The sequence below is a fragment of the Leptidea sinapis genome, chromosome 19 (genome assembly GCF_905404315.1).
Source record: "Leptidea sinapis chromosome 19, ilLepSina1.1, whole genome shotgun sequence".
Classification (NCBI taxonomy): domain Eukaryota; kingdom Metazoa; phylum Arthropoda; class Insecta; order Lepidoptera; family Pieridae; genus Leptidea; species Leptidea sinapis.
The window spans coordinates 11,029,724-11,054,018 of record NC_066283.1 but is presented as its reverse complement, the minus strand read 5'-3'; positions in this window follow the sequence as shown (position 1 = coordinate 11,054,018).

The following is a 24,295-nucleotide window of genomic DNA, read 5'->3' as shown; positions in this document are numbered from 1 at the left end:
TCGAAAACCTCGAATACGATACCCAAAATCTAGTTATCATACTTTTGAGCGGCAGCCATCTCGGATTTAAAAATGATCCCAAAATTGTTTTCTGCACCCTCGAGAACCTCAGACACGATATCCATATTGCTGAAGACATAATTTTGTGCGGCGGCTATCGTGGATATGAAAAATGATCACAAAATCGTTCTCTGCACTCTCAAGAACCTTGGATACGATACCAATATTTTTGTGATCATAATCTTGCACGGCGTCCCACTTGGATTTGATAAATGACCACAAAATCGTTCTCAGCACCCTCGAGAACCTCGGATACGATACCCATAATATAGTTATCATACTTTTGAGCGGCGGCCATCTTCGATTTGAAAACTGATCACAAAATCGTTCTCTGTACCCTCGAGAATCTTTGATACGGTACCCATAATCTTGTTATCATACTTTTGAGCGGCAGCCATCTCGGATTTAAAAATGATCCCAAAATTGTTTTCTACACCCTCGAGAACCTCAGACACGATATCCATATTGCTGAAAACATAATTTTGTGCGGCGGCCATCTTGGATTTGAAAACTGATCACAGAATCGTTCTCTGTACTCTCCAGAACCTCGGATACGATACCCATATTTTTGTGATCATAATCTTGCACGGCGGCCCTCTTGGATTTGATAAATGGTCACAAAATCGTTCCATGCACTCTCGAGAAGCTCGGATACGATACCCATATTTTTGTGATCATAATCTTGCACGGCGGCCATCTCGGATTTAAAATGATCCCAAAATTGTTTTCTGCACCCTCGAGAACCTCGGACACGATATCCATATTGCTGAAAACATAATTTTGTGCAGCGGCCATCTTGGATTTGAACAATGATCACAAATCGTTCTCTGTACCCTCGAGAACCTCGGATACGATACCCATAATATAGTTATCATACTTTTGAGCAGCGGCCATCTTGGATTTGAAAACTGATCACAAAATCGTTCTCTGCACCCTCGAGAACCTCGGATACGATACCCATAATCTAGTTATCATACTTTTGAGCGGCGGCCATCTCGGATTTAAAAATGATCCCAAAATTGCTTTCTGTACCCTCGAGAACCTCGGACACGATATCCATATTGCTGAAAACAATGGTTTGCGGCAGCCCTCTTGGCTTACTAAAATGATCGCAGAATACTTCTCTGCACCCTCGAGAACCTCTGATACGATACCCATAATGTAGTTATCATATATTTGAGCGGCGGCCATCTCGAATTTAAAAATGATCCCAAAATTGTTTTCTGCACCCTTGAGAACCTCGGATACGATACCCATAATGTAGTTATCATAATTTTGAGCGACGGCCATCTTGGATTTCAAGAATGATCACAAAATCGTTCTGTGCTCTCTCGAGAACCTCGGATACGATATCCATATTTTTGTGATCATAATCTTGCACGGCGGCCATCTTGGATTTGAAAAATGATTACTAAATCGTTCTCTGCACCCTCGAGAACCTCGGATACGATACCCATAATGTAGTTATCATACTTTGAGCGGTGGCCATCTTGTATTTGAAAAATGATCACAAAATCGTTCTCTGCACCCTCGAGAACCTCGGATACGATACCCATAATGTAGTTATCATACTTTGAGCGGTGGCCATCTTGTATTTGAAAAATGATCACAAAATCGTTCTCTGCAACCTCGAGAACCTCTGATACGATACCCATTATGAAGTTATCATAATTTTGAGCGGCGGCCATCTCGGATTTAAAAATGATCCCAAATTTGTTTTCTGCACCCTCGAGAACCTCGGACACGATATCCATATTGCTGAAAACATAATTTTGTGCAGCTGCCATCTTGGATTCGAAAAATTATCACAAAATCATTCTCAGCACCCTCGAAAACCTCGAATACGATACCCAAAATCTAGTTATCATACTTTTGAGCGGCAGCCATCTCGGATTTAAAAATGATCCCAAAATTGTTTTCTGCACCCTCGAGAACCTCAGACACGATATCCATATTGCTGAAGACATAATTTTGTGCGGCGGCTATCGTGGATATGAAAAATGATCACAAAATCGTTCTCTGCACTCTCAAGAACCTTGGATACGATACCAATATTTTTGTGATCTTAATCTTGCACGGCGTCCCACTTGGATTTGATAAATGACCACAAAATCGTTCTCAGCACCCTCGAGAACCTCGGATACGATACCCATAATATAGTTATCATACTTTTGAGCGGCGGCCATCTTCGATTTGAAAACTGATCACAAAATCGTTCTCTGTACCCTCGAGAATCTTTGATACGGTACCCATAATCTTGTTATCATACTTTTGAGCGGCAGCCATCTCGGATTTAAAAATGATCCCAAAATTGTTTTCTACACCCTCGAGAACCTCAGTTACGATATCCATATTGCTGAAAACATAATTTTGTGCGGCGGCCATCTTGGATTTGAAAACTGATCACAGAATCGTTCTCTGTACTCTCCAGAACCTCGGATACGATACCCATACTTTTGTGATCATAATCTTGCACGGCGGCCCACTTGGATTTGATAAGTGACCACAAAATCGTTCTCAGCACCCTCGAGAACCTCGGATACGACACCCATAATGTAGTTATCATACTATTGAGCGGCAGCCATCTTGGATTTGAAAAATGATCACAAAATCGTTCTCTGCACCCTCGAGAATCTCGGATACGACACCCATAATCTAGTTATCATACTTTTGAGCGGCGGCCATCTCTGATTTGAAAAATGATCCCAAAATTGCTTACTGCACCCTCGAGAACCTCGGACACGATATCCATATTGCTGAAAACATAATTTTGTGTGGCGGCCATCTTGGATAAGAAAAATGATCACAAAATCGTTCTCAGCACCCTCGAGGACCTCGGATACGATACCCATAATGAAGTTATCATAATTTTGAGCGGCGGCCATGGATTTAAAAATGATCACAAAATCGTTCTCTGCAACCTCGAGAACCTCTGATACGATACCCATAATGAAGTTATCATAATTTTGAGCGGCGGCCATCTCGGATTTAAAAATTATACCGAAATTGTTTTCTGCACCCTCGAGAACCTCGGACACGATATCCATATTGCTGAAAACATAATGGTTTGCGGTAGCCCTCTTGGCTTTCTAAAATGATCGCAGAATTCTTCTCTGCACCCTCGAGAACCACGGACACGATATCCATATTGCTAAAATCATAATTTTGTGCGGCGGCCATCTTGGATTTGAAAAATAATCACCAAATCGTTCTCAGCACCCTCGAGAACCTCGGATACGATACACATAATGTAGTTATCATACTTTTGAGCGGCGGCCATTTTGGATTTGAAAACTGATCACAAAATCGTTCTCTGTAACCTCGAGAACCTCGGATACGATACCCATAATCAAGTTATCATACTTTTGAGCGGCAGCCATCTCGGATTTAAAAATGATTTCAAAATTATTTCTGCACACTCGAGAACCTCAGACACGATATCCATATTGCTGAAAACATAATTTTGTGCGGCGGCCATCTTGGATATGAAAAATGATCAAAAAATCGTTCTCTGCACTCTCAAGAACCTCGGATACGATACCCATATTTTAGTGATCATAATCTTGCACGGCGGCCCACTTGGATTTGAAAAATGACTACAAAATCGTTTTCAGCACCCTCGAGAACCTCGGATACGATACCCATAATGTAGTTATCATACTTTTGAGCGGCGGCCATCTTGGATTTGAAAAATGATCACAAAATCGTTCTCTGCAACCTCAAGAACCTCTGATACGATACCCATAATGTAGTTATCATAATTTTGAGCGGCGGCCATCTCGGATTTAAAAATGATTCCAAAATTGTTTTCTGCACCCTCGAGAACCTCGGACACGATATCCATATTGCTGAAAACATAATTTTGTGCAGCGGCCATCTTGGATTAGAAAAATTATCACATAATCGTTCTCAGCACCCTCGAGAACCTCGGATACGATTCCCATAATGTAGTTATCATACCTTTAAGCGGCGGCTATCTTCGATTTGAAAAATGATCACAAAATCGTTCTCTGCCCTCTCAAAAACCTCGGATACGATACCCATATGTTTGTGATCATAATCTTGCACGGCGGCCCTATTGGATTTGAAAAACGGTCACAAAATCGTTCTCAGAACCCTTGAGAACCTCGGATACGATACCCATATTTTTGTGATCATAATCTTGCACGGCGGCCCTGTTGGATTTGATAAATGGTCACAAAATCGTTCTGTGCACTCTCGAGAAGCTCGGATACGATACCCATATTTTTGTGATCATAGTCTTGCACGGCGGCCATCTCGGATTTAAAATGATCCCAAAATTGTTTTCTGCACCCTCGAGAACCTCGGACACGATATCCATATTGCTGAAAACATAATTTTGTGCAGCGGCCATCTTGGATTAGAAAAATGATCACAAAATCGTTCTCTGTACCCTCGAGAACCTCGGATACGATACCTATAATCTAGTTATCATACTTTTGCGCGGCAGCCATCTCGGATTTAAAAATGATCCCAAAATTGTTTTCTGCACCCTCGTGAACCTCAGACACGATATCCATTTTGCTGAAAACATAATTTTGTGCGGCGGCCATCTTGGATATGAAAAATGATCACAAAATCGTTCTCTGCACTCTCAAGAACTTCAGATACGATACCCATAATGTAGTTATCATAATTTTGAGCGGCGGCCATCTTGGATTTCATGAATGATCACAAAATCGTTCTGTGCACTCTCGAGAACCTCGGATACGATACCCATATTTTTGTGATCATAATCTTGCACAGCGGCCATCTTGGATTTGAAAAATGATTACTAAATCGTTCTCTGCACCCTCGAGAATCTCGGACACGATATCCATATTGCTGAAATCATAATTTTGAGCGGCGGCCATCTTGGACTTCAAAAATGATCACAAAATCGTTATCTGCACCCTCGAGAACCTAGGATACGATACCCATAATGTAGTTATCATAATTTTGAGCGGCGGCCATCTTGGATTTCAAAAAAGATCACAAAATCGTTCTGTGCACTCTCCAGAACGTCGGATACGATACCCATATTTTTTGATCATAATGTTGCACGGCGGCCATCTTGGATTTGAAAAATGATCACTAAATCGTTCTCAGCACCCTCGAGAACCTCGGATACGATACCCATAATCTAGTTATCATACTTTTGAGCGGCGGCCATCTCGGATATGAAAATGATCCCAAAATTGCTTTCTGTACCCTCGAGAACCTTGGACACGATATCCATATTGCTGAAAACAATGGTTTGCGGCAGCCCTCTTGGCTTTCTAAAATGATCGCAGAATACTTCTCTGCACACTCGAGAACCTCTGATACGATACCCATAATGTAGTTATCATAATTTTGAGCGGCAGCCATCTCGGATTTAAAAATGATCCCAAAATTGTTTTCTGCACCCTTGAGAACCTCGGATACGATACCCATGATGTAGTTATCATAATTTTGAGCGGCGGCCATCTTGGATTTCAAGAATGATCACAAAATCGTGTGTGCTCTCTCGAGAACCTCGGATACGATACCCATATTTTTGTGATCATAATCTTGCACGGCGGCCATCTTGGATTTGAAAAATGATTACTTAATCGTTCTCTGCACACTCGAGAATCTCAGTCACGATATCCGTATTGCTGAAATCATAATTTTGAGCAGCGGCCATCATGGATTTCAAAAATGATCACAAAATCGTTCTCTGCACCCTCGAGAACCTCGGATACGATACCCATAATGTAGTTATCATACTTTGAGCGGTGGCCATCTTGTATTTGAAAAATGATCACAAAATCGTTCTCTGCAACCTCGAGAACCTCTGATACGATACCCATTATGTAGTTATCATAATTTTGAGCGGCGGCCATCTCGGATTTAAAAATGATCCCAAATTTGTTTTCTGCACCCTCGAGAACCTCGGACACGATATCCATATTGCTGAAAACATAATTTTGTGCAGCTGCCATCTTGGATTCGAAAAATTATCACAAAATCATTCTCAGCACCCTCGAAAACCTCGAATACGATACCCAAAATCTAGTTATCATACTTTTGAGCGGCAGCCATCTCGGATTTAAAAATGATCCCAAAATTGTTTTCTGCACCCTCGAGAACCTCAGACACGATATCCATATTGCTGAAGACATAATTTTGTGCGGCGGCCATCGTGGATATGAAAAATGATCACAAAATCGTTCTCTGCACTCTCAAGAACCTTGGATACGATACCCATATTTTTGTGATCATAATCTTGCACGGCGGCCCACTTGGATTTGATAAATGACCACAAAATCGCTCTCAGCACCCTCGAGAACCTCGGATACGATACCCATAATATAGTTATCATACTTTTGAGCGGCGGCCATCTTGGATTTGAAAACTGATCACAAAATCGTTCTCTTGACCCTCGATAACCTTTGATACGGTACCCATAACCTTGTTATCACACTTTTGAGCGGCAGCCATCTCGGATTTAAAAATGATCACAAAATCGTTCTCTGCACCCTCGAGAACCTCGGATACGACACCTATAATGTAGTTATCATACTTTTGAGCGGCGGCCATCTCGGATTTGAAAAATGATCCCAAAATTGCTTTCTGCACCCTCGAGAACCTCGGACACGATATCCATATTGCTGAAAACATAATTTTGTGCGGCGGCCAACTTGGATAAGAAAAATGATCACAAAATCGTTCTCAGCACCCTCGAGAACCTCGGATACGATACCCAAAATGAAGTTATCATAATTTTGAGCGGCGGACATGGATTTAAAAATGATCAAAAAATCGTTCTCTGCAACCTCGAGAACCTCTGATACGATACCCATAATGAAGTTATCATAATTTTGAGCGGCGGCCATCTCGGATTTAAAAATGATACCAAAATTGTTTTCTGCACCCTCGAGAACCTCGGACACGATATCCATATTGCTGAAAACATAATGGTTTGCGGTAGCCTTCTTGGCTTTCTAAAATAATCGCAAAATTCTTCTCTGCACCCTCGAGAACCACGGACACGATATCCATATTGCTAAAATCATAATTTTGTGCGGCGGCCATCTTGGATTTGAAAAATAATCACCAAATCGTTCTCAGCACCCTCGAGAACCTCGGATACGATACACATCATGTAGTTATCATACTTTTGAGCGGCGGCCATTTTGGATTTGAAAACTCATCACAAAATCGTTCTCTGTACCCTCGAGAACCTCGGATACGATACCCATAATCAAGTTATCATACTTTTGAGCGGCAGCCATCTCGGATTTAAAAATGATCCCAAAATTATTTCTGCACACTCGAGAACCTCAGACACGATATTCATATTGCTGAATACATAATTTTGTACGGCGGCCATCTTGGATATGAAAAATGATCACAAAATCGTTCTCTGCACTCTCAAGAACCTCGGATACGATACCCATATTTTAGTGATCATAATCTTGCACGGCGGCCCACTTGGATTTGAAAAATGACTACAAAATCGTTCTCAGCTCCCTCGAGAACCTGGGATACGATACCTATAATGTAGTTATCATACTTTTGAGCGGCGGCCATCTTGGATTTGAAAAATGGTCACAAAATCGTTATTCAGCACCCTTGACAACCTCGGATACGATACCCATATTTTTGTGATCATAATCCTGCACGGCGGCCCTGTTGGATTTGATAAATGGTCACAAAATCGTTCTGTGCACTCTCGAGAAGCTCGGATACGATACCCATATTTTTGTGATCATAATCTTGCACGGCGGCCATCTCGGATTTAAAATGATCCCAAAATTGTTTTCTGCACCCTCGAGAACCTCGGACACGATATCCATATTGCTGAAAACATAATTTTGTGCAGCGGCCATCTTTGATTAGAAAAATGATCACAAAATCGTTCTCTGTACCCTCGAGAACCTCGGATACGATACCCATAATCTAGTTATTATACTTTTGCGCGGCAGCCATCTCGGATTTAAAAATGATCCCAAAATTGTTTTCTGCACCCTCGAGAACCTCAGACACGATATCCATATTGCTGAAAACATAATTTTGTGCTGCGGCCATCTTGGATATGAAAAATGATCACAAAATCGTTCTCAGCACTCTCAAGAACTTCAGATACGATACCCATAATGTAGTTATCATAATTTTGAGCGGCGGCCATCTTGGATTTCATGAATGATCACAAAATCGTTCTGTGCACTCTCGAGAACCTCGGATACGATACCCATATTTTTGTGATCATAATCTTGCACAGCGGCCATCTTGGATTTGAAAAATGATTACTAAATCGTTCTCTGCACCCTCGAGAATCTCGGACACGATATCCATATTGCTGAAATCATAATTTTGAGCGGCGGCCATCTTGGACTTCAAAAATGATCACAAAATCGTTATCTGCACCCTCGAGAACCTAGGATACGATACCCATAATGTAGTTATCATAATTTTGAGCGGCGGCCATCTTGGATTTCAAAAAAGATCACAAAATCGTTCTGTGCACTCTCAAGAACCTCGGATACAATACCCATATTTTAGTGATCATAATCTTGCACGGCGGCCCACTTGGATTTGAAAAATGACTACAAAATCGTTCTCAGCTCCCTCGAGAACCTCGGATACGATACCCATAATGAAGTTATCATAATTTTGAGCGGCCGCCATGGATTTAAAAATGATCACAAAATCGTTCTCTGCAACCTCGAGAACCTCTGATACGATACCCATAATGAAGTTATCATAATTTTGAGCGGCGGCCATCTCGGATTTAAAAATGATACCAAAATTGTTTTCTGAACCCTTGAGAACCTCGGACACGATATCCATATTGCTGAAAACATAATGGTTTGCGGTAGCCCTCTTGGCTTTCTAAAATGATCGCAGAATTCTTCTCTGCACCCTCGAGAACCTCGGACACGATATCCATATTGCTGAAAACATAATTTTGTGCGGCGGCCATCTTGGATAAGAAAAATGATCACAAAATCGTTCTCAGCACCCTCGAGAACCTCGGATACGATACCCATAATGAAGTTATCATAATTTTGAGCGGCCGCCATGGATTTAAAAATGATCACAAAATCGTTCTCTGCAACCTCGAGAACCTCTGATACGATACCCATAATGAAGTTATCATAATTTTGAGCGGCGGCCATCTCGGATTTAAAAATGATACCAAAATTGTTTTCTGCACCCTTGAGAACCTCGGACACGATATACATATTGCTGAAAACATAATGGTTTGCGGTAGCCCTCTTGGCTTTCTAAAATGATCGCAGAATTCTTCTCTGCACCCTCGAGAACCACGGACACGATATCCATATTGCTAAAATCATAATTTTGTGCGGCGGCCATCTTGGATTTGAAAAATAATCACCAAATCGTTTTCAGCACTCTCGAGAACCTCGGATACGATACACATCATGTAGTTATCATACTTTTGAGCGGCGGCCATTTTGGATTTGAAAACTGCTCACAAAATCGTTCTCTGTACCCTCGAGAACCTCGGATACGATACCCATAATCAAGTTATCATACTTTTGAGCGGCAGCCATCTCGGATTAAAAATGAGCCCAAAATTATTTCTGCACACTCGAGAACCTCAGACACGATATCCATATTGCTGAAAACATAATTTTGTGCGGCGGCCATCTTGGATATGAAAAATGACCACAAAATCGTTCTCTGCACTCTCAAGAACCTCGGATACGATACCCATATTTTTGTGATCATAATCTTGCACGGCGGCCATCTCGGATTTAAAATGATCCCAAAATTGTTTTCTGCACCCTCGAGAACCTCGGACACGATATCCATATTGCTGAAAACATAATTTTGTGCAGCGGCCATCTTGGATTAGAAAAATGATCACAAAATCGTTCTCTGTACCCTCGAGAACCTCGGATACGATACCCATAATATAGTTATCATACTTTTGAGCAGCGGCCATATTTTAGTGATCATAATCTTGCACGGCGGCCCACTTGGATTTGAATAACGACTACAAAATCGTTTTCAGCACCCTCGAGAACCTCGGATACGATACCCATAATGTAGTTATCATACTTTTGAGCGGCGGCCATCTTGGATTTGAAAAATGATCACAATATCGTTCTCTGCAATCTCAAGAACCTCTGATACGATACCCATAATGAAGTTATCATAATGTTGAGCGGCGGCCATCTCGGATTTAAAAATGATCCAGAAATTGTTTTCTGCACCCTCGAGAACCTCGGACACGATATCCATATTGATGAAAACATAATTTTGTGCAGCGGCCATCTTGGATTAGAAAAATTATCACATAATCGTTCTCAGCACCCTCGAGAACCTCGGATACGATTCCCATAATGTAGTTATCATACCTTTAAGCGGCGGCTATCTTCGATTTGAAAAATGATCACAAAATCGTTCTCTGCCCTCTCAAAAACCTCGGATACCCATATGTTTGTGATCATAATCTTGCACGGCGGCCCTATTGGATTTGAAAAATGGTCACAAAATCGTTCTCAGCACCCTTGAGAACCTCGGATACGATACCCATATTTTTGTGATCATAATCTTGCACGGCGGCCCTCTTGGATTTGATAAATGGTCACAAAATCGTTCTGTGCACTCTCGAGAAGCTCGGATACGATACCCATATTTTTGTGATCATAATCTTGCACGGCGGCCATCTCGGATTTAAAATGATCCCAAAATTGTTTTCTGCACCCTCGAGAACCTCGGACACGATATCCATATTGCTGAAAACATAATTTTGTGCAGCGGCCATCTTGGATTAGAAAAATGATCACAAAATCGTTCTCTGTACCCTCGAGAACCTCGGATACGATACCCATAATATAGTTATCATACTTTTGAGCAGCGGCCATCTTGGATTTGAAAACTGATCACAAAATCGTTCTCTGCACCCTCGAGAACCTCGGATACGATACCCATAATCTAGTTATCATACTTTTGAGCGGCGGCCATCTCGGATTTAAAAATGATCCCAAAATTGCTTTCTGTACCCTCGAGAACCTCGGACACGATATCCATATTGCTGAAAACAATGGTTTGCGGCAGCCCTCTTGGCTTACTAAAATGATCGCAGAATACTTCTCTGCACCCTCGAGAACCTCTGATACGATACCCATAATGTAGTTATCATATATTTGAGCGGCGGCCATCTCGGATTTAAAAATGATCCCAAAATTGTTTTCTGCACCCTTGAGAACCTCGGATATGATACCCATAATGTAGTTATCATAATTTTGAGCGGCGGCCATCTTGGATTTCAAGAATGATCACAAAATCGTTCTGTGCTCTCTCGAGAACCTCGGATACGATATCCATATTTTTGTGATCATAATCTTGCACGGCGGCCATCTTGGATTTGAAAAATGATTACTAAATCGTTCTCTGCACCCTCGAGAATCTCAGTCATGATATCCGTATTGCTGAAATCATAATTTTGAGCGGCGGCCATCTTGGATTTCAAAAATGATCACAAAATCGTTCTCTGCACCCTCGAGAACCTCGGATACGATACCCATAATGTAGTTATCATACTTTGAGCGGTGGCCATCTTGTATTTGAAAAATGATCACAAAATCGTTCTCTGCAACCTCGAGAACCTCTGATACGATACCCATTATGTAGTTATCATAATTTTGAGCGGCGGCCATCTCGGATTTAAAAATGATCCCAAATTTGTTTTCTGCACCCTCGAGAACCTCGGACACGATATCCATATTGCTGAAAACATAATTTTGTGCAGCTGCCATCTTGGATTCGAAAAATTATCACAAAATCATTCTCAGCACCCTCGAAAACCTCGAATACGATACCCAAAATCTAGTTATCATACTTTTGAGCGGCAGCCATCTCGGATTTAAAAATGATCCCAAAATTGTTTTCTGCACCCTCGAGAACCTCAGACACGATATCCATATTGCTGAAGACATAATTTTGTGCGGCGGCCATCGTGGATATGAAAAATGATCACAAAATCGTTCTCTGCACTCTCAAGAACTTTGGATACGATACCAATATTTTTGTGATCATAATCTTGCACGGCGGCCCACTTGGATTTGATAAATGACCACAAAATCGTTCTCAGCACCCTCGAGAACCTCGGATACGATACCCATAATATAGTTATCATACTTTTGAGCGGCGGCCATCTTCGATTTGAAAACTGATCACAAAATCGTTCTCTGTACCCTCGAGAATCTTTGATACGGTACCCATAATCTTGTTATCATACTTTTGAGCGGCAGCCATCTCGGATTCAAAAATGATCCCAAAATTGTTTTCTACACCCTCGAGAACCTCAGACACGATATCCATATTGCTGAAAACATAATTTTGTGCGGCGGCCATCATGGATTTGAAAACTGATCACAGAATCGTTCTCTGTACTCTCCAGAACCTCGGATACGATACCCATACTTTTGTGATCATAATCTTGCACGGCGGCCCACTTGGATTTGATAAATGACCACAAAATCGTTCTCAGCACCCTCGAGAACCTCGGATACGACACCCATAATGTAGTTATCATACTATTGTGCGGCAGCCATCTTGGATTTGAAAAATGATCACAAAATCGTTCTCTGCACCCTCGAGAATCTCGAATACGACACCCATAATCTAGTTATCATACTTTTGAGCGGCGGCCATCTCGGATTTGAAAAATGATCCCAAAATTGCTTACTGCACCCTCGAGAACCTCGGACACGATATCCATATTGCTGAAAACATAATTTTGTGTGGCGGCCATCTTGGATAAGAAAAATGATCACAAAATCGTTCTCAGCACCCTCGAGGACCTCGGATACGATACCCATAATGAAGTTATCATAATTTTGAGCGGCGGCCATGGATTTAAAAATGATCACAAAATCGTTCTCTGCAACCTCGAGAACCTCTGATACGATACCCATAATGAAGTTATCATAATTTTGAGCGGCGGCAATCTCGGATTTAAAAATTATACCAAAATTGTTTTCTGCACCCTCGAGAACCTCGGACACGATATCCATATTGCTGAAAACATAATGGTTTGCGGTAGCCCTCTTGGCTTTCTAAAATGATCGCAGAATTCTTCTCTGCACCCTCGAGAACCACGGACACGATATCCATATTGCTAAAATCATAATTTTGTGCGGCGGCCATCTTGGATTTGAAAAATAATCACCAAATCGTTCTCAGCACCCTCGAGAACCTCGGATACGATACACATAATGTAGTTATCATACTTTTGAGCGGCGGCCATTTTGGATTTGAAAACTGATCACAAAATCGTTCTCTGTACCCTCGAGAACCTCGGATACGATACCCATAATCAAGTTATCATACTTTTGAGCGGCAGCCATCTCGGATTTAAAAATGATTTCAAAATTATTTCTGCACACTCGAGAACCTCAGACACGATATCCATATTGCTGAAAACATAATTTTGTGCGGCGGCCATCTTGGATATGAAAAATGATCAAAAAATCGTTCTCTGCACTCTCAAGAACCTCGGATACGATACCCATATTTTAGTGATCATAATCTTGCACGGCGGCCCACTTGGATTTGAAAAATGACTACAAAATCGTTTTCAGCACCCTCGAGAACCTCGGATACGATACCCATAATGTAGTTATCATACTTTTGAGCTTCGGCCATCTTGGATTTGAAAAATGATCACAAAATCGTTCTCTGCAACCTCAAGAACCTCTGATACGATACCCATAATGTAGTTATCATAATTTTGAGCGGCGGCCATCTCGGATTTAAAAATGATCCCAAAATTGTTTTCTGCACCCTCGAGAACCTCGGACACGATATCCATATTGCTGAAAACATAATTTTGTGCAGCGGCCATCTTGGATTAGAAAAATTATCACATAATCGTTCTCAGCACCCTCGAGAACCTCGGATACGATTCCCATAATGTAGTTATCATACCTTTAAGCGGCGGCTATCTTCGATTTGAAAAATGATCACAAAATCGTTCTCTGCCCTCTCAAAAACCTCGGATACGATACCCATATGTTTGTGATCATAATCTTGCACGGCGGCCCTATTGGATTTGAAAAACGGTCACAAAATCGTTCTCAGAACCCTTGAGAACCTCGGATATGATACCCATATTTTTGTGATCATAATCTTGCACGGCGGCCCTGTTGGATTTGATAAATGGTCACAAAATCGTTCTGTGCACTCTCGAGAAGCTCGGATACGATACCCATATTTTTGGGATCATAATCTTGCGCGGCGGCCATCTCGGATTAAAAATGATCCCAAAATTGTTTTCTGCACCCTCGAGAACCTCGGACACGATATCCATATTGCTGAAAACATAATTTTGTGCAGCGGCCATCTTGGATTAGAAAAATGATCACAAAATCGTTCTCTGTACCCTCGAGAACCTCGGATACGATACCCATAATCTAGTTATCATACTTTTGCGCGGCAGCCATCTCGGATTTAAAAATGATCCCAAAATTGTTTTCTGCACCCTCGAGAACCTCAGACACGATATCCATATTGCTGAAAACATAATTTTGTGCGGCGGCCATCTTGGATATGAAAAATGATCACAAAATCGTTCTCAGCACTCTCAAGAACTTCAGATACGATACCCATAATGTAGTTATCATAATTTTGAGCGGCGGCCATCTTGGATTTCAAGAATGATCACAAAATCGTTCTGTGCACTCTCGAGAACCTCGGATACGATACCCATATTTTTGTGATTATAATCTTGCACAGCGGCCATCTTGGATTTGAAAAATGATTACTAAATCGTTCTCTGCACCCTCGAGAATCTCGGACACGATATCCATATTGCTGAAATCATAATTTTGAGCGGCGGCCATCTTGGACTTCAAAAATGATCACAAAATCGTTATCTGCACCCTCGAGAACCTAGGATACGATACCCATAATGTAGTTATCATAATTTTGAGCGGCGGCCATCTTGGATTTCAAAAAAGATCACAAAATCGTTCTGTGCACTCTCGAGAACGTCGGATACGATACCCATATTTTTTGATCATAATGTTGCACGGCGGCCATCTTGGATTTGAAAAATGATCACTAAATCGTTCTCAGCACCCTCGAAAAACTCGGATACGATACCCATAATGTAGTTATCATACTTTTGAGCGGGGGCCATCTTGGATTTGAAAACTGATCACAAAATCGTTCTCTGCACCCTCGAGAACCTCGGATACGATACCCATAATCTAGTTATCATACTTTTGAGCGGCGGCCATCTCGGATATAAAAATGATCCCAAAATTGCTTTCTGTACCCTCGAGAACCTTGGACACGATATCCATATTGCTGAAAACAATGGTTTGCGGCAGCCCTCTTGGCTTTCTAAAATGATCGCAGAATACTTCTCTGCACACTCGAGAACCTCTGATACGATACCCATAATGTAGTTATCATAATTTTGAGCGGCAGCCATCTCGGATTTAAAAATGATCCCAAAATTGTTTTCTGCACCCTTGAGAACCTCAGATACGATACCCATAATGTAGTTATCATAATTTTGAGCGGCGGCCATCTTGGATTTCAAGAATGATCACAAAATCGTGTGTGCTCTCTCGAGAACCTCGGATACGATACCCATATTTTTGTGATCATAATCTTGCACGGCGGCCATCTTGGATTTGAAAAATGATTATTTAATCGTTCTCTGCACCCTCGAGAATCTCAGTCACGATATCCGTATTGCTGAAATCATAATTTTGAGCGGCGGCCATCTTGGATTTCAAAAATGATCACAAAATCGTTCTCTGCACCCTCGAGAACCTCGGATACGATACCCATAATGTTGTTATCATACTTTGAGCGGTGGCCATCTTGTATTTGAAAAATGATCACAAAATCGTTCTCTGCAACCTCGAGAACCTCTGATACGATACCCATTATGTAGTTTTCATAATTTTGAGCGGCGGCCATCTCGGATTTAAAAATGATCCCAAATTTGTTTTCTGCACCCTCGAGAACCTCGGACACGATATCCATATTGCTGAAAACATAATTTTGTGCAGCGGCCATCTTGGATTAGAAAAATGATCACAAAATCGTTCTCTGTACCCTCGAGAACCTCGGATACGATACCCATAATTTAGTTATTATACTTTTGCGCGGCAGCCATCTCGGATTTAAAAATGATCCCAAAATTGTATTCTGCACCCTCGAGAACCTCAGACACGATATCCATATTGCTGAAAACATAATTTTGTGCTGCGGCCATCTTGGATATGAAAAATGATCACAAAATCGTTCTCAGCACTCTCAAGAACTTCAGATACGATACCCATAATGTAGTTATCATAAATTTGAGCGGCGGCCATCTAGGATTTCAAGAATGATCACAAAATCGTTCTGTGCACTCTCGAGAACCTCGGATACGATACCCATATTTTTGTGATCATAATCTTGCACAGCGGCCATCTTGGATTTGAAAAATGATTACTAAATCGTTCTCTGCACCCTCGAGAATCTCGGACACGATATCCATATTGCTGAAATCATAATTTTGAGCGGCGGCCATCTTGGACTTCAAAAATGATCACAAAATCGTTATCTGCACCCTCGAGAACCGAGGATACGATACCCATAATGTAGTTATCATTATTTTGAGCGGCGGCCATCTTGGATTTCAAAAAAGATCACAAAATCGTTCTGTGCACTCTCGAGAACCTCGGATACGATACCCATATTTTTTGATCATAATGTTGCACGGCGGCCCACTTGGATTTGAAAAATGACTACAAAATCGTTCTCAGCTCCCTCGAGAACCTCGGATACGATACCCATAATGTAGTTATCATACTTTTAGCGGCGGCCATCTTGGATTTGAAAAATGATCACAAAATCGTTCTATGCAACCTCAAGAACCTCTGATACGATACCCATAATGTAGTTATCATAATTTTGAGCGGCGGCCATCTCGGATTTAAAAATGATCCCAAAATTGTTTTCTGCACCCTCGAGAACCTCGGACACGATATCCATATTGCTGAAAACATAATTTTGTCGGCGGCCATCTCGGATTTAAAAATGATCCCAAAATTATTTCTGCACACTCGAGAACCTCAGACACGATATCCATATCGCTGAAAACATAATTTTGTGCGGCGGCCATCTTGGATATGAAAAATGATCACAAAATCGTTCTCTGCACTCTCAAGAACCTCGGATACGATACCCATATTTTAGTGATCATAATCTTGCACGGCGGCCCACTTGGATTTGAAAAATGACTACAAAATCGTTCTCAGCTCCCTCGAGAACCTCGGATACGATACCCATAATGTAGTTATCATACTTTTAGCGGCGGCCATCTTGGATTTGAAAAATGATCACAAAATCGTTCTATGCAACCTCAAGAACCTCTGATACGATACCCATAATGTAGTTATCATAATTTTGAGCGCCGGCCATCTCGGATTTAAAAATGATCCCAAAATTGTTTTCTGCACCCTCGAGAACCTCGGACACGATATCCATATTGCTGAAAACATAATTTTGTGCGGCGGCCATCTTGGATAAGAAAAATGATCACAAAATCGTTCTCAGCACCCTCGAGAACCTCGGATACGATACCCATAATGAAGTTATCATAATTTTGAGCGGCCGCCATGGATTTAAAAATGATCACAAAATCGTTCTCTGCAACCTCGAGAACCTCTGATACGATACCCATAATGAAGTTATCATAATTTTGAGCGGCGGCCATCTCGGATTTAAAAATGATACCAAAATTGTTTTCTGCACCCTTGAGAACCTCGGACACGATATCCATATTGCTGAAAACATAATGGTTTGCGGTAGCCCTCTTGGCTTTCTAAAATGATCGCAGAATTCTTCTCTGCAGCCTCGAGAACCACGGACACGATATCCATATTGCTAAAATCATAATTTTGTGCGGCGGCCATCTTGGATTTGAAAAATAATCACCAAATCGTTTTCAGCACTCTCGAGAACCTCGGATACGATACACATCATGTAGTTATCATACTTTTGAGCGGCGGCCATTTTGGATTTGAAAACTGCTCACAAAATCGTTCTCTGTACCCTCGAGAACCTCGGATACGATACCCATAATCAAGTTATCATACTTTTGAGCGGCAGCCATCTCGGATTAAAAATGAGCCCAAAATTATTTCTGCACACTCGAGAACCTCAGACACGATATCCATATTGCTGAAAACATAATTTTGTGCGGCGGCCATCTTGGATATGAAAAATGACCACAAAATCGTTCTCTGCACTCTCAAGAACCTCGGATACGATACCCATATTTTAGTGATCATAATCTTGCACGGCGGCCCACTTGGATTTGAATAACGACTACAAAATCGTTTTCAGCACCCTCGAGAACCTCGGATACGATACCCATAATGTAGTTATCATACTTTTGAGCGGCGGCCATCTTGGATTTGAAAAATGATCACAATATCGTTCTCTGCAATCTCAAGAACCTCTGATACGATACCCATAATGAAGTTATCATAATGTTGAGCGGCGGCCATCTCGGATTTAAAAATGATCCAGAAATTGTTTTCTGCATCCTCGAGAACCTCGGACACGATATCCATATTGATGAAAACATAATTTTGTGCAGCGGCCATCTTGGATTCGAAAAATTATCACATAATCGTTCTCAGCACCCTCGAGAACCTCGGATACGATTCCCATAATGTAGTTATCATACCTTTAAGCGGCGGCTATCTTCGATTTGAAAAATGATCACAAAATCGTTCTCTGCCCTCTCAAAAACCTCGGATACCCATATGTTTGTGATCATAATCTTGCACGGCGGCCCTATTGGATTTGAAAAATGGTCACAAAATCGTTCTCAGCACCCTTGAGAACCTCGGATACGATACCCATATTTTTGTGATCATAATCTTGCATGGCGGCCCTCTTGGATTTGATAAATGGTCACAAAATCGTTCTGTGCACTCTCGAGAAGCTCGGATACGATACCCATATTTTTGTGATCATAATCTTGCACGGCGGCCATCTCGGATTTAAAATGATCCCAAAATTGTTTTCTGCACCCTCGAGAACCTCGGACACGATATTCATATTGCTGAAAACATAATTTTGTGCAGCGGCCATCTTGGATTAGAAAAATGATCACAAAATCGTTCTCTGTACCCTCGAGAACCTCGGATACGATACCCATAATATAGTTATCATACTTTTGAGCAGCGGCCATCTTGGATTTGAAAACTGATCACAAAATCGTTCTCTGCACCCTCGAGAACCTCGGATACGATACCCATAATCTAGTTATCATACTTTTGAGCGGCGGCCATCTCGGATTTAAAAATGATCCCAAAATTGCTTTCTGTACCCTCGAGAACCTCGGACACGATATCCATATTGCTGAAAACAATGGTTTGCGGCAGCCCTCTTGGCTTAATAAAATGATCGCAGAATACTTCTCTGCACCCTCGAGAACCTCTGATACGATACCCATAATGTAGTTATCATATATTTGAGCGGCGGCCATCTCGGATTTAAAAATGATCCCAAAATTGTTTTCTGCACCCTTGAGAACCTCGGATACGATACCTATAATGTAGTTATCATAATTTTGAGCGGCGGCCATCTTGGATTTCAAGAATGATCACAAAATCGTTCTGTGCTCTCTCGAGAACCTCGGATACGATATCCATATTTTTGTGATCATAATCTTGCACGGCGGCCATCTTGGATTTGAAAAATGATTACTAAATCGTTCTCTGCACCCTCGAGAATCTCGGACACGATATCCATATTGCTGAAATCATAATTTTGAGCGGCGGCCATCTTGGACTTCAAAAATGATCACAAAATCGTTATCTGCACCCTCGAGAACCTAGGATACGATACCCATAATGTAGTTATCATTATTTTGAGCGGCGGCCATCTTGGATTTCAAAAAAGATCACAAAATCGTTCTCTGCACCCTCGAGAACCTCGGATACGATACCCATATTTTTTGATCATAATGTTGCACGGCGGCCCACTTGGATTTGAAAAATGACTACAAAATCGTTCTCAGCTCCCTCGAGAACCTCGGATACGATACCCATAATGTAGTTATCATACTTTTAGCGGCGGCCATCTTGGATTTGAAAAATGATCACAAAATCGTTCTATGCAACCTCAAGAACCTCTGATACGATACCCATAATGTAGTTATCATAATTTTGAGCGGCGGCCATCTCGGATTTAAAAATGATCCCAAAATTGTTTTCTGCACCCTCGAGAACCTCAGACACGATATCCATATTGCTGAAAACATAATTTTGTGCGGCGGCCATCTCGGATTTAAAAATGATCCCAAAATTATTTCTGCACCCTCGAGAACCTCAGACACGATATCCATAGTGCTGAAAACATAATTTTGTGCGGCGGCCATCTTGGATATGAAAAATGATCACAAAATCGTTCTCTGCACTCTCAAGAACCTCGGATACGATACCCATATTTTAGTGATCATAATCTTACACGGCGGCCCACTTGGATTTGAAAAATGACTACAAAATCGTTCTCAGCTCCCTCGAGAACCTCGGATACGATACCCATAATGTAGTTATCATACTTTTAGCGGCGGCCATCTTGGATTTGAAAAATGATCACAATATCGTTCTCTGCAATCTCAAGAACCTCTGATACGATACCCATAATGAAGTTATCATAATGTTGAGCGGCGGCCATCTCGGATTTAAAAATGATCCAGAAATTGTTTTCTGCATCCTCGAGAACCTCGGACACGATATCCATATTGATGAAAACATAATTTTGTGCAGCGGCCATCTTGGATTAGAAAAATTATCACATAATCGTTCTCAGCACCCTCGAGAACCTCGGATACGATTCCCATAATGTAGTTATCATACCTTTAAGCGGCGGCTATCTTCGATTTGAAAAATGATCACAAAATCGTTCTCTGCCCTCTCAAAAACCTCGGATACCCATATGTTTGTGATCATAATCTTGCACGGCGGCCCTATTGGATTTGAAAAATGATCACAAAATCGTTCTCAGCACCCTCGAGAACCTCGGATACGATACCCATATTTTTGTGATCATAATCTTGCATGGCGGCCCTCTTGGATTTGATAAATGGTCACAAAATCGTTCTGTGCACTCTCGAGAAGCTCGGATACGATACCCATATTTTTGTGATCATAATCTTGCACGGCGGCCATCTCGGATTTAAAATGATCCCAAAATTGTTTTCTGCACCCTCGAGAACCTCGGACACGATATTCATATTGCTGAAAACATAATTTTGTGCAGCGGCCATCTTGGATTAGAAAAATGATCACAAAATCGTTCTCTGTACCCTCGAGAACCTCGGATACGATACCCATAATATAGTTATCATACTTTTGAGCAGCGGCCATCTTGGATTTGAAAACTGATCACAAAATCGTTCTCTGCACCCTCGAGAACCTCGGATACGATACCCATAATCTAGTTATCATACTTTTGAGCGGCGGCCATCTCGGATTTAAAAATGATCCCAAAATTGCTTTCTGTACCCTCGAGAACCTCGGACACGATATCCATATTGCTGAAAACAATGGTTTGCGGCAGCCCTCTTGGCTTAATAAAATGATCGCAGAATACTTCTCTGCACCCTCGAGAACCTCTGATACGATACCCATAATGTAGTTATCATATATTTGAGCGGCGGCCATCTCGGATTTAAAAATGATCCCAAAATTGCTTTCTGTACCCTCGAGAACCTCGGACACGATATCCATATTGCTGAAAACAATGGTTTGCGGCAGCCCTCTTGGCTTAATAAAATGATCGCAGAATACTTCTCTGCACCCTCGAGAACCTCTGATACGATACCCATAATGTAGTTATCATATATTTGAGCGGCGGCCATCTCGGATTTAAAAATGATCCCAAAATTGTTTTCTGCACCCTTGAGAACCTCGGATACGATACCCATAATGTAGTTATCATAAATTTGAGCGGCGGCCATCTAGGATTTCAAGAATGATCACAAAATCGTTCTGTGCACTCTCGAGAACCTCGGATACGATACCCATATTTTTGTGATCATAATCTTGCACAGCGGCCATCTTGGATTTGAAAAATGATTACTAAATCGTTCTCTGCACCCTCGAGAATCTCGGACACGATATCCATATTGCTGAAATCATAATTTTGAGCGGCGGCCATCTTGGACTTCAAAAATGATCACAAAATCGTTATCTGCACCCTCGAGAACCTAGGATACGATACCCATAATGTAGTTATCATTATTTTGAGCGGCGGCCATCTTGGATTTCAAAAAAGATCACAAAATCGTTCTGTGCACTCTCGAGAACCTCGGATACGATACCCATATTTTTTGATCATAATGTTGCACGGCGGCCCACTTGGATTTGAAAAATGACTACAAAATCGTTCTCAGCTCCCTCGAGAACCTCGGATACGATACCCATAATGTAGTTATCATACTTTTAGCGGCGGCCATCTTGGATTTGAAAAATGATCACAAAATCGTTCTATGCAACCTCAAGAACCTCTGATACGATACCCATAATGTAGTTATCATAATTTTGAGCGGCGGCCATCTCGGATTTAAAAATGATCCCAAAATTGTTTTCTGCACCCTCGAGAACCTCGGACACGATATCCATATTGCTGAAAACATAATTTTGTGCGGCGGCCATCTCGGATTTAAAAATGATCCCAAAATTATTTCTGCACACTCGAGAACCTCAGACACGATATCCATATCGCTGAAAACATAATTTTGTGCGGCGGCCATCTTGGATATGAAAAATGATCACAAAATCGTTCTCTGCACTCTCAAGAACCTCGGATACGATACCCATATTTTAGTGATCATAATCTTGCACGGCGGCCCACTTGGATTTGAAAAATGACTACAAAATCGTTCTCAGCTCCCTCGAGAACCTCGGATACGATACCCATAATGTAGTTATCATACTTTTAGCGGCGGCCATCTTGGATTTGAAAAATGATCACAAAATCGTTCTATGCAACCTCAAGAACCTCTGATACGATACCCATAATGTAGTTATCATAATTTTGAGCGCCGGCCATCTCGGATTTAAAAATGATCCCAAAATTGTTTTCTGCACCCTCGAGAACCTCGGACACGATATCCATATTGCTGAAAACATAATTTTGTGCGGCGGCCATCTTGGATAAGAAAAATGATCACAAAATCGTTCTCAGCACCCTCGAGAACCTCGGATACGATACCCATAATGAAGTTATCATAATTTTGAGCGGCCGCCATGGATTTAAAAATGATCACAAAATCGTTCTCTGCAACCTCGAGAACCTCTGATACGATACCCATAATGAAGTTATCATAATTTTGAGCGGCGGCCATCTCGGATTTAAAAATGATACCAAAATTGTTTTCTGCACCCTTGAGAACCTCGGACACGATATCCATATTGCTGAAAACATAATGGTTTGCGGTAGCCCTCTTGGCTTTCTAAAATGATCGCAGAATTCTTCTCTGCAGCCTCGAGAACCACGGACACGATATCCATATTGCTAAAATCATAATTTTGTGCGGCGGCCATCTTGGATTTGAAAAATAATCACCAAATCGTTTTCAGCACTCTCGAGAACCTCGGATACGATACACATCATGTAGTTATCATACTTTTGAGCGGCGGCCATTTTGGATTTGAAAACTGCTCACAAAATCGTTCTCTGTACCCTCGAGAACCTCGGATACGATACCCATAATCAAGTTATCATACTTTTGAGCGGCAGCCATCTCGGATTAAAAATGAGCCCAAAATTATTTCTGCACACTCGAGAACCTCAGACACGATATCCATATTGCTGAAAACATAATTTTGTGCGGCGGCCATCTTGGATATGAAAAATGACCACAAAATCGTTCTCTGCACTCTCAAGAACCTCGGATACGATACCCATATTTTAGTGATCATAATCTTGCACGGCGGCCCACTTGGATTTGAATAACGACTACAAAATCGTTTTCAGCACCCTCGAGAACCTCGGATACGATACCCATAATGTAGTTATCATACTTTTGAGCGGCGGCCATCTTGGATTTGAAAAATGATCACAATATCGTTCTCTGCAATCTCAAGAACCTCTGATACGATACCCATAATGAAGTTATCATAATGTTGAGCGGCGGCCATCTCGGATTTAAAAATGATCCAGAAATTGTTTTCTGCATCCTCGAGAACCTCGGACACGATAT